This window comes from Caloenas nicobarica, chromosome 3 (assembly GCF_036013445.1).
Source record: "Caloenas nicobarica isolate bCalNic1 chromosome 3, bCalNic1.hap1, whole genome shotgun sequence".
Classification (NCBI taxonomy): Eukaryota; Metazoa; Chordata; class Aves; order Columbiformes; family Columbidae; genus Caloenas; species Caloenas nicobarica.
Genome location: NC_088247.1, coordinates 79,953,951 through 79,963,758, shown reverse-complemented (window position 1 = coordinate 79,963,758; position 9,808 = coordinate 79,953,951). Strand labels below are relative to the sequence as shown.

The window sequence follows — 9,808 nt, the reverse complement described above, 5'->3', positions numbered from 1 at the left end:
TTTAGTTCAGCATACATTGCAACTAGAGATTCACATCAACTATTTTTGTGTAATCTTCAAACAACAAATTCCTTCTAAATGGGAAATCTGAGGCTGGTCAAAGTACACTCACTGATTCAAAACTGATAATGCAAGTCTTTTTGAATGCTTTCATCTAGATGAGACATTGGACAAATGTAGGGGTCATACAATGTGTGACAGCCAGGCTATCTGGCTACCTGCTCTTCTATTCTGCAAATGGGAACTAGAACCATCAGTAAATACATCTTTATGACAGTGTGTGCCGAGCAGGAATTACTGCAATGAAAACTCAAGCATCCCTGGGAATCAAGCCTTGCTTGCAGCAGGCAAGCCTAAACAAGGGCAACAAACAACTAGGGATGGCTTCCCACAACTCTCATGCTTTAAGCTCCTTTTGGAAGCATTTAACCTCATTTAATTCCCTTTGCTTTCTACTCACTTAATGATGTTTTCCTTTTCTCTCTGGTGTTTCCATGCCACTGCAGTCAACTAATCAAACACAAAGAACCCAGACATGAAATGTGACCAGCCCGGATTTGCTTGTCGTTTAACTTTTCAGCAGTTATCTCCTTCAACATTGATCTGGAAGTGCAGCTATTCACAGATTGCTTCTCCTCATGGTATAGACAGACCCACATATAAACTAGCATGTCATTTTAATGAAGCCCTCAGACCATTCATTGATTCCCTAAGCACAGAACTATTTTGCTGTTTCACTCACTCTTTCAGATTTTTTACAGTAGCATAGCAAACAAATGGAGTAATGTATTTCTTTGGGAAAACAGACCATTATTCATTCCCTGCTGAAAAACTGCTCATCTCAGCTGACAAAAGATGTCCTTTCCACAAACCTCTCTGATGTAAAATCATGGATTCAAGACAGCACACATATTGTATGGATTACTCCACAGTTTTTATTATTTACTTTATTATACCGCTAAAATATTTACTAAAAGTAAATTTTCCTGGAGAGGTACATACTTGTTTGAAAGGAGAGAGAATGAGCCTGTAGAAATGGCTGAGAAAATTGAGGCCTTATTTTAACACAAAGAACCAGGCTTGAATTACAGTCATTCTGTCATGAACTGGTGTTATTCTACTCACTTCCGTGGACCTGATGCAAATTTGTATTGATGGACATGAATTCAGAATGCATAGTACTTTACTGAAAAACTCAGATTTAAATCTGAACAACAGGCATGCTGTCATATCTGTACTAGGAGATTTAATTACTATAATTAAAGAAAATCTACATGAGCTGAAAGATACGTTGCACTTTGAAGCATTCAAGAGAGAAGAATATTACCATTCTGATAAAATCTTTAAATGTGCCTACTTACCTTTCTCAACAGTTTTTTAGTACAAACCGTTTATAATTATTTTTTTTAAGCACACACATGACAAATGCTTCAGAACATTTCAGTTTAGGCTATGGCTAACTTCCCTTACTTCCCTTCCAAAGATTTTAATAGATGACTTGCAAAAATTCACTCAGATGCTTGTATGTAGTGGCCAGTTCTCATCTAAAAACTCTTAGTTTCAGTAAAATTTATGTTATTGATCTTAAATGCTCCTATTCTTTGCCCTTTAAAAGCTAGTATTCCAAGGGTGAGCTGATGTACTTTTGGCCATTGGCTTCATGTTCCTTGCAGCTGTTTCAGTCCCACCATATAACCACACAAGGAAAAGTATGGGCTGCTTAGTTTCACTGGTCTCCTTGAGAAAACCGTAGACAACATGTAAATGTCAAACCCCATGATGGCTCTGCTCTACATCTGCTGCTGAGGAAAACTGGGCAGCAGTAGAAGTACCAGCAAAGAACCTTGGAGTTTCTGGCAGGCAGGAGTTTGATGGGAGAGGCCAGTAGGAATCTCTGTCTTCCTGCTGTGGCCAGCACCAAGGAGGGACACATACATGTAGTCATCCTTCTTCAGCTGGAAGATCTCAAAGAAAGATAAAATGGCACTATCTCTCTTTTTTTTTTTTTTAATTTTTATTTTGTAAACAGGAAGCTCTGGTTCAGAGGTAAAAGAGACTTCTCTCTCTTGTGGGCTGCAGGAAGAGGAGCGGCTTCACGCAATCATTAGGGAGTTTGCTTCAGAGCAAGAACTCCCAGGGGTGGGGTGGGAATGTCTGCTCACTTTCCTTTCCAGTAGCTGAAGTGTCAGCTGGGAAAGGCCAGACCAAATCCTACCACATTCTCCAGGAGTTTCAAATGAACTGGCTTGAAAGTAGGACTCAGTCTGCCTGAATTTGCAATTAACTGGCATCTAAACTCCAGGGCATCAAAGCCTCCCAAACTCCCTCCATCTTCTCTGTGGCCACTGAGGAGATCCGGGTGCCCTTGAAGGGACCTTGTCTCTGAGCCACGATCTGGCCTTCCCGGGGTGGGCACCTAAGAGGGGCCATGGGGTGCTGCTGGGGCTGCCATGCCTGCAGCTCCGTGGCTGTGTGTGTAACCTTGCTTGGTAGCAGAGCAGCGTGTCAGGCTCCTTGCCTTTCCCGGTTTTAGTGAAATACTGGTGTCACTTGTCTTTCACTTCTTTTTCAGGGATTTAAGACATTTTCAAGTGCAGAAGTGCTATCTAGGTGCCTGACTTCAGAGAAAGGCACTGTCTTGGGGTCTGCACAGCTGGCCCTTGCTGTGAGCTTGCTCTCTTGGCTGGGACCAGAGATCTGTTTAGCCCTGTACCCTTCTGAGAGCGACAGGTTGCTTCCTGCCGATAAGATGAGGAACAGCGTGAACAGTAGCCAAAAGCGGGTGCTGACGAAAAAAATAAGAAATGTGGGCATAAATAGATGCCATGGGGAAGAATATGAGAAGCAGAGTGTACACAGGGAATACCCAGACAAATTGAAGTTTATATTTGCAAAAGACAACTGCTGTTACCTCGTGTGTATCTAAACTTGTTTTGACAGGTGAGTCCTGGGACCCTGCTATCTGAAGCATTCCCAAGATCTGGCTCCGTCCATCCATGTAATCCCTGCAGGCAGCCTGGCTTAAGTTTTACAAACCCAGTATGCCACTGAGGTAACCCGCAGGCCCTGGGATGGTGTAACTGAAATGCAATCGCAGAGTTGAAGCAAGTCCTCACCAGGAAACGCAGCAGAGATCAGGGAGGTCAGGGAGTAGGAGGCCAATGCACTAGGGAGAAGTGCAAGGATGTGAGATGGATGCACTAAGGTTGCAACACTTGTGCACCCCGTGTACCTTCTTCTGATTTCAAGACTCAGGAAGGTTATGCCAAACCACGGCATGAATGAAAATATAAAGCATGTACTTGGTAACATGGCCTGTAACATATTGCTGCCCACTTTCAAATGTGAATTCCTGGAAAGGGCGAGAGCAGTGATGTGGAGTCAAGGCACATTATCAATTTATTTGCACGCATGAACCAGCTCTGACAGGGAGGTGATGGGGCAGCATTCCGGTCAATTTTTTTCCAGGCATCTCAGCCAAGTGCCAAAGCCCAGCGCCACAGCCGTAGATCTGCTCCAAGAATTCACCCAGAGCAAACACCAAAGCAGAATGCGAACTCCCCCGCTGGTTCAGAGCCCCTCGAAGCCAGAGCCCTTCGCTGTGAAACGAGGAACGGAGCGGGCGGCACCACATCCACGCTCCCCCGTGCTGGCGCTGATGCGAACGTGCGTACTGGCTATGAATACGTTACGCTAAGAGCATTTTTAAATGTTCACGTCGGGGCCGAGGCGGTGGCGGTGGCGCGGATCGGCAGAGCCACTCGGTGGGGAGCAGCTGCGCGGTGGGCTCCGCAGCAGACAGGCTGCCCGGGGGGCACCCGCCGGGCGCACGCGCTGTCACGGTTTCGCACGACTCGACCCCAGTAGCAAAGCGGAGCCGTCGGCCTTAGGCGCATCGCGGCGTTCCGCGGCGCGTCCTCCCGCCACCGGCTCCCGAAAGCCGCCGCCCAACCGGCCGCTGCCGCCGCCGCAGCCCCTCTGCCCGCGGCCCTGTGGGCGGAGCGTGGCGGGGGTGGGCGGGGCCCCGCGCCAAGGGGCGTGGCGCGGCGCGGCGGGTGAGCGGCGGCCCGGGGAAAGCACGGCCCCGCCCAGAGGGATTCCCCCCGCCCCCCGCCCGGCCAGGCGGCGGCGCCGATTGGCTGGGGGTGCGCTCGTGACACCGCCCGCTGCCCACCGCGCGCCGGAGCTGGCGGAGCGGCGGCGGAGGAGTCAGGTGGGGCGGGAGGCGGGGCGGGGCGGGCGCTGCGTTGCCCGGGAGACGGGGGCGGGCGGCGCGGCGGGGCCGGCCCGGGCCCTCCCGCCATGGGCTGCAGGACGCTGTCAGCGGGATAAGAGAGGAGCGGGCGGCCGGGCGCGCTGGCTCTGGCGGGACGAGGATCGGGTAAGGGTGGGGCGGGCACCCCACCTTGGGTTGTGAGAGGCCCGCCTGACGGCGTCGGGCCGGGCGGGAGCCAAGCGGGCAGCTCGGTGCGCACAGGCCCTGCTACGGGCCGAGGCCGGCGCTGGAGCCGCGGTGCGTGGGCCGGGCTGGGCTGTCAGCCGGCGCCAGCCGCCTCGGTCGTGTGAAGATGCCCGCTGGTTGCCGGCGGTGGTTCAGGGCTGCCCAGCGGAGGCTGCGGGAGGCGGAAGAAGCAGCCGCCGGTGGCGCAGGCGGGGCCTTGCCCGTCCCGAGGCTCCCCGGGGCAGGGCGCGGGCCGCGGCGGCTGCCGGCGGCGGTGGGCGGGCCGGGCGCGCGCTCGGGGCCCTCGCGTTTCTCGCGGGCAGCGCTCGGGGCTGGCGCCGCGCGCTCGGTGGCTTCGCGCGCGGCGGTTTGTCGCCCGCGGTGTTTCTTCCGAAGCTGCGGCCTCTGCTGTTACCGAAGGGCGACTTTTTAACCCTCCGCGTGCCGGTGGCGTGCGCGGGGTGTTTCCCGTTCCTTCCCGCGTCACCGGGCTGCCGGGGGCTCTGCGGTGTGTGTGCGGAACTGGAGCACAAAGCCTCGCTGTCAGCGGGGCGGCTGCGGGAGATAACAACTGAAGAAAAGCAAATGTGGGCTGTTGGCGGAAACGCGGTGGCGTCCATGGAGGTGGAATACAACACTTGCAGCACCTGAACGATGCTGCTTCCCCCCCCCCCCCGCCCCGCCATCTATTTAAAGGAGTGAGAACTTTTCTAAATATTTGAACACCGCAAGAATGCGTGAAGATACTCTTCGCGGGGGGGGGGGGGGTGGGAATCAAAGAATTGGACATACCTAGTATCCCCAAATGAACTAAACAGCTGCCTTTTACTTAACTATACAGTGAGAGAGAAGGCAGGGAAAGCAGGTGCAGGTGAGAATAAAACTTACTGTGTAAGAGAAAGCAGGGCAAGTGAGGAAATTTGGAAAGGATTGGATGACTGAATGTGGTGGCCTAGGAGTTGGAAAAGCATCTGAATGTGGTTATAACTGGGAGCTGGCTAGAGAGGAAAATCTGGATGGGAGACTTTTTTTTTTCCTTTTTAGTTGTAGTGCCACATGAGTCAATCAGCCTTCAGTTTAAGTCTCTTGGAGTTAGTGACGCAAGCTTGTGGTACTAACAGAATTGCACTGTTGTCTATGGTAGGACAACCTTTCGCAGAAAAACCAGCAAGGAGACCTGTTTTAGTCTTGTGTATCATTATCTTATACTAAGTAGCAGAAAAGAGATGTCTGGAACACTTAACTCTTCCCGAAGGAAGGATCTGAATTTACTTGCTTGGACAGAACACTGTGTCTGCATGGAGCTTTTATCATAATATGGTTATAGTGTAGTAAGGAGTCGGGAAAATACTCTCGAGTCTCCTTTTGGCCTTTAACTGTAGGTAGGCTCACAGACCAATAGTGCAAAGAAGAAAATATCATCTTAGATACTTTAGAAAATATGTAGTTTAGCGGCTCTTAGAGTCTCTGGTGGATGTTTAAAATCGAGTGAATGAAGAACGAGAATGGTTTCATATATCGTCATAGATAAGAAAAAAATAAGCTTTTCCTAGGGTATTTTAATTTTACTTTATTCCTCGTTGTGCTTTGGACAGAGAATCTTGCAAGCTAAGAGCAAGTAGCTTTCAATGCCTTACTTGTAAAACCAAAATTAATAGTGAATGAGAGCTGAGGAAGTCACTTGGTTTGTGAGACTGTACACAGTTTTCTTAAGAGGAGCTTTTAAATGTTATTCCCTTCCTGCTTTCCTTCTCTCCTTCCGCCGTAAGTTTTTTTGTTAAAACCGTTTAATTAATTGTAAGAACCTTGAACAGTAGCATTAGATATATTGGAAAGTAAGACACTTGATATGTTAACATTAGAAAAGAGAAACTGCATTCTTAACACTTTTGTTGCTGCTTTTATATAGTTCTCTCTACAGTTAAGCTCAAAGAGCGTAAGCAAATACTATGAAATATGAGCTAGCGTTTCAGGAAGCTATTGGTTCTTTATTTTTATTGTTAGTGATTTCTTTAATAGACCATGGTATGTCCTGAGTAATATACAATTGCACACCTTTGCAGCTTGTGCAGGAATCTAATTTCATTCATATTTCAAGATTTTTTTTTTTCCATTGTCACAATGGTCTCTTTTCAAATAGGATAATGTTGCACATAGAAGAATTCTGAAGCAAACCTGGTTTTGATATTTGTCTTTTACAGACAGAAGGGAGCAGAGGGAATGTAGGGTGAAATGATTATTTTTGTAAGAGGATTCTGTCACACCAGGAAGCACTGGCTGTCCAGAACATGCTTGCTTGTCCTCTGCAAATGAATTTAAGTTCTTTGGTGTGAACAGCTGTCATTGACAAGACCTCACTGATATCTCTTTTTATTGCTTTTTGAGAAGATGTCAGGCTCTGTTGGCTTCTGTAGTGAAGAACTGTAGTAGCTGTTGCCTGAGATGTCACTACTTCGTATTGTTGATTCAAATTTAAGGTCATCTTTTATTGTTATGTTTATATTGTAATGTTGGAAAAGGATTGTAATATGCAGTGGAGGGAGGGATTTATATATATATAATTTATATATATATGTCTGGGATTACTGTGACCTCTTGCATTCTTTTTCAGTTCAGAGACGGTTGCGAGAATGTCAGTTACTCTGGCAAATCATTGCTTGGTGAAGATTCATATGTCTTTAGATAGTATAAAGTAATTGAGCTGTGTCAGAGCATCAGCTCCTGCAATGGCACTGATCTAGAGATGATATACCTGTGTTCAGACTGGGATGAAACCAGGTAGAAGAGATCTGTGGTTGCTTCTCTCACCTGGACTGATTTGTCTGAGCTGGCTAAGCTGATCGAGTAGCTTGTTACTGCTGAAGGGGAAAATCTCCCTCCTACCTTCTTCCCTTTGCTGGCAGTGACAACTGCCTGATCCCTCAAAATGGCAATTCAACAACAACAATCCACCTGAAAAAAAAAAAAGAACAACAGTTTTCTGCAAACATGTGGAGATGAATGACATTGAGAAGGAATTGGATGTGCGTGGTGCTGGAGGAAGAAGGGAAGAGTTGCTGGGGAGGAACAGCAACACCTTCTTGCTAGTCGTGAGTTGTCAGGTGGGCTGAGCTGTCTTATTTAACTGCACCCTAGCTGCTCCTCAGGAGGTGAGGGGGCTTTTGCTTAGACTCAACAGTGTCTGCTTCAGCTGCCATGGTTATTTGAGAAGAGCTAATGAAGCAGTATGGTATGCACGAGATCCAGATTTTATTATCCCCTGTTCAGATTCAGGTCTTGCGTTTGAACGTGTTTTTCAGGACTTGTTGAAATCAGTGCATGGGAATGACTTGCTTCCAGGTAAAACACTCTGTGCAGAAGTGATTCTGGAATGTGTGAAGGGGAGGGAAAAGGAGGAAAAGGTGCTATGTGTAGTCTTCAGGTGTTTCTTGCTATAAGCTATTAGCTCTTTATGGTTCATGTTTGCAGCCTGGGGTCTGATTAAAATCCCATTTTTCTGTGAAGTCAGGTTTTTTGGTACTAACTGTTAGAATACAAGTGTGAGTCTTTCCTGTGTGATTTTTAGATAACTATGCTATGATCTGTGTGAAGATATAGTTCAAATCTGATGCTGAGTGTAAGGGTGAGATGGAACAAAATAAAAAGCAAAATTCATTAGCTTATGTATTTTGTGGAAGGGATAGGTATGTAATGCTGTGATCAATGTAGTGAAGTCCTGGAATAGTGCTGTATCTTGGTACCTGTAAGTGCTGAAACTTCTGTTGTATCTTTGTTCTGAATTTTTCTCTGAAGTTTCAGCAGTGGTGATTTTTTTTTTTTGGTTGGTTGGTTTTGGTGGTTTGTTTTTTGGTGTTTGGGGTTTTTGTTTGTTTGTTTATTTTTTAGTCACCACTGCACACTTTGTCTTTCCTCTTCTGTTGCTCAGGTATATTGTGGTTTTGGTGTGTTACAGGAGAGCAGGGCTTCCACTCTACTGCTTCTCTGACTTTATTTCTTAGCCTTGCTACTCACTGCTTCACTGCTGCCTGCTGTTACTGTGGGGTGGATTTTGTGGTGGCCACACAGTGAGTAAGCACTAAAAGTGTTGTCTTCTGCAGTTCTGAGCTTGTGTAGTTCAGTGGAGGCATCTGAGGCTTGCCCTGTGACTCTTGTGTTCGTATAGGGCTTTTGAGCAGTGTAGAGTTGAGGCACTGTGAGAATTACATTGTGAAAGAGCTTGTCTGCTCCTTTTGAGTAACTTAAAAGGTGGGAAGTGGAGGGCAAAAATGGTGAATGGTGGTTTGTGGAAGACTAGTGCTTGTTAGGCTTGTCTGTGTTAGAGTGGTTGAGCAAGCATTTGCCAATCTTGGCTAATCCTCATGTTTATGAATTCTTTGCCCTCTTTTCCTGCACCCAGAAAGTTGAGCTCCCTGACTTAAGTTAAAAGCATCACCATGCTCCATGGAGAAGTATGGGAGCATGAAGTACTAAATGTGAGATGGGAGGAGAGAGTTCCTGGTTTTTCAAACCTTTGATAGTGGGGAAAAAAGCCTGTCTGCCTTCCCAGAAGAAAATTGGGAAGATGAAATATAAGAAGGAATTGCTGTCAGGTAGTACCAAATGCAAGGCCTCACTGGAAGCATTAAAACTCATGTTAACTGTGTCCAGTTTTGTTTTTGCAAATGCCTGACTTAATCTATTCCTCTCTAGTATTGTGGAAGCATTTACTAAAGATTTGTGTTCTTGCAAGGAGGGAATGGCAAAAAGCATTAACTAGATCTGTTAACCTCCGTAAGCAACTGATTTGGTTAGGCTTTAGTGTATTAACCAGATGAGGAATGAATAACTGAAACAGCAATCTGAAGGGATGAATAATTTTCAATGTCTTAATTATTGAAAAGAGCGCATTAGTGAGGAAAATATTTAAGACTTGAGGAACTATTTCTAATAGTTCATAATTGCGTTGCAGGAACTGATGAAAGTCCAGCGATATACTTCCATTATAATATTTCAAGAGTTGAAATTTGTCCAGTTTTTGGTTCAGTAATTCAGACAGTCACTGCAATAGTCTTAAAATTAACCAAAAAAAAGAAAATATTTCCCCTTCCTAGTCTTTCTGTTGTGAGGTGTGAGAGTTTAACAATCCTAATTCCAAAAAATTGAGAGCATTCTTATGACTTTCTGTAGAGAAAAACAAAGCAAAAGTGCCTAACTGTAAAACTTGTGTGCTACTTGGGGTACGTATTTACCTTTGTATTCCTTGCATCTTTCGGTTACAAGGGGAGATTTGAGTCACTGGAGAGTGTGGTTTTTTTCATTTGTGATTTGTATGTTTCAATTAACAAGAGATCAAAGGAAAGCAGAATTTTGTGTCTGGATATGTAGATG

At 46.4% G+C, this 9,808-nt stretch overlaps 1 protein-coding gene across 4 annotated transcripts in view; it reads left to right on the top strand.

Annotated features, from left to right (window-relative positions):
* The first annotated feature begins 4,285 nt into the window (after window positions 1-4,285).
* The window catches only part of LYST (lysosomal trafficking regulator), an 84,374-nt gene continuing 78,851 nt past the window's right edge, over window positions 4,286-9,808 (top strand). For all 4 annotated transcript variants that reach the window (XM_065630525.1, XM_065630524.1, XM_065630527.1 and 1 more), the window contains exon 1: window positions 4,286-4,381. The gene's annotated coding sequence lies outside the window, so the exon portion shown is untranslated. The remainder of the gene's footprint in view (window positions 4,382-9,808) is intronic.